The sequence below is a fragment of the Lactuca virosa genome, chromosome 5 (assembly GCF_052849685.1).
Source record: "Lactuca virosa cultivar CGN04683 chromosome 5, Lactuca_virosa_CGN04683_v6, whole genome shotgun sequence".
In the NCBI taxonomy this organism is placed as follows: domain Eukaryota; kingdom Viridiplantae; phylum Streptophyta; class Magnoliopsida; order Asterales; family Asteraceae; genus Lactuca; species Lactuca virosa.
Window position 1 is genome coordinate 32994101 of NC_136430.1, and position 2111 is coordinate 32996211.

Genomic DNA, 2111 nt, shown 5'->3' on the forward strand with positions numbered 1-2111 from the left:
CTTTGAGTGGCGTTATCTTCAAGCTTGCGTTTCAATCCCCTTTCTTTAGCCTTTGACTTGTCTCTTTCTAGGTTTTTCTTTTCAAAATGGGAATCATTATTCTCTTCTTCTTTTTCATCACTTGGCTCTTTGGCTTGATCTGGTGGTCTTGTAAAAGCGAACACCTCAAAAATCATTGGCGTTGAAACTGGAGGTTTCGAATGTTTCACTTCTTTTTCAGATTGTTGTAAAGGCCCTTCCCATTCTTCCCACATTTCCTCTTTAACGCTTTCAACTAATGAACATTGAGTTTTCTTGTTTCACATTGAAATCATGTTGAGGGCAATTTCGTAGCTATCTCTTGTAACGTTCCCAAGCTTCATATAACGACTCCCCCTATACTTGTTGAAAGTTATGGATGTTTCTTTTAAGCTTTGCCACTTTTGAAGGAGGGATAAACTGGTTGATGAAATCAGTCTTAAATTCAACCCATGTCGTGATTTCTCGAAAGGGAAGTGATTTTAGCCATTCCTTAGCTTCACCCTTTAATGTGATTGACAAAAGTCGAAGCATCACCGCATCTTTACTCACGTTTGGTGCATTAAAATAATGTGACATCTCCACCACCTCTTCTATGGATGGAATATATTGATTACCAATTTGTTATCTAACTAGTATGATCAAACATCTAGACTTACCAGTTTATTAATTACCATGCAATGATCATGCACAAGTTAAACAATAAATTGATAATGAGCACAAATTGGACGATGAATGATAAAACTTACTTTCCTATGATCAAGTTAAGCAACCAAACACAAACCTATATTGCTTATGCTCTCTAACATAGCTAAAGTTACTAGCTTTAATTACCTTGTCTAAGATGTGATCAATTCTAGCTCTAACTATTTAATGGTCATAAACAACTAGGAAAAAAAAGGTTCATGCACATAGAATGGTCATCTACTACACTAAACTCATCTCAAGGCATTCATATACTAGAACTAAACATGTTAGGCTTTTAATTACCAATCTTAAGTAAAATCAACATAAACATCCAATATTCAAAATCAACACATATGATCAGGGTTCATCTTCACCAGAATTATGGGGTGATTATGTAACATCCATAAAATTTCATAAATTTTAAAATTTTCAAAACAACCCTTTTTCTATAAAAGTGTTTACAAAAACCGTTGTTCCCAAAACCGTACTTAAAAATCAGAATATCTTTCAACATAGTTTTCAAAACATTCACATTATTAGAGTTTCTAAGAAATCATAAGTCCAAAACGCGAGGATGTGTAAGGTCACGCCTTCACCTTGCTACGATCCACTGAAGTACCTGAAACCATAAACCAAAATTGTAAGCACGAAGCTTAGTGAGTCCCCCCAAAGTACCAACACCCAACCAAATAACATATACAAATAACAGCATGCATACAGAGCCTTCAACATGACTGGAACGACCCACCGGCCTAAAGTCTATCTAGTATGCCCACATAGCCTTCAGTCTGACTGGAACGCCCCACCGGCGTACAGTCTATCTGGTACGCTCATAGAACCTTCAGCATGTTTGGACCGCCTCACCGGGCCTTCAGCCTGTCTGGACTGTTCTCTGGGCCTTCAGACTGACTGGTATGCGCCACTGGCCTTCAGTCTATCCGGGACGCCCAGGGTCTGTTGGCCTTCAGCTCAAAGCAGGCCCGCCTCAATCCAACCACACACACAAACCATGTCGACATATACATAACAGATAAGCATACATATAATGTACCAATATAGACATTACATGGTTTGTTGATTAGCAGCACTAAGCAGTACAGTCTAAACCCAACCACACTACATCAACACACGTTACTGGAAAACATATAGCCAGAACAAATAACAGGCAGATCTAACCGATCACTAAGCATAACATCATCCTATCTACCAAGATACCGATCTAACAGATCATAACATCATAACAACATTCTATCTACCAAGATACCGATCTAACAGATTATAACAATACAATAGCATGCATAACAGGATATCAATCCAATGGGCCGACATTAGTGCCTTCGACCCGCAAGTACAATGAGGACAACTGACCTCGAATGCAGAAGCTCCCCGAAAGAAATCCCTAGTTG

The 2111-nt window shown here is 38.6% G+C and overlaps 1 non-coding gene across 1 annotated transcript; it reads left to right on the top strand.

The window, feature by feature from the left end:
• Window positions 1-307: 307 nt before the first annotated feature.
• On the top strand, window positions 308-414 carry LOC145118027 (small nucleolar RNA R71). The gene has a single exon (XR_013713011.1). It is a non-coding gene; the product is annotated as a small nucleolar RNA R71 (small nucleolar RNA).
• Window positions 415-2111: the final 1697 nt, after the last annotated feature.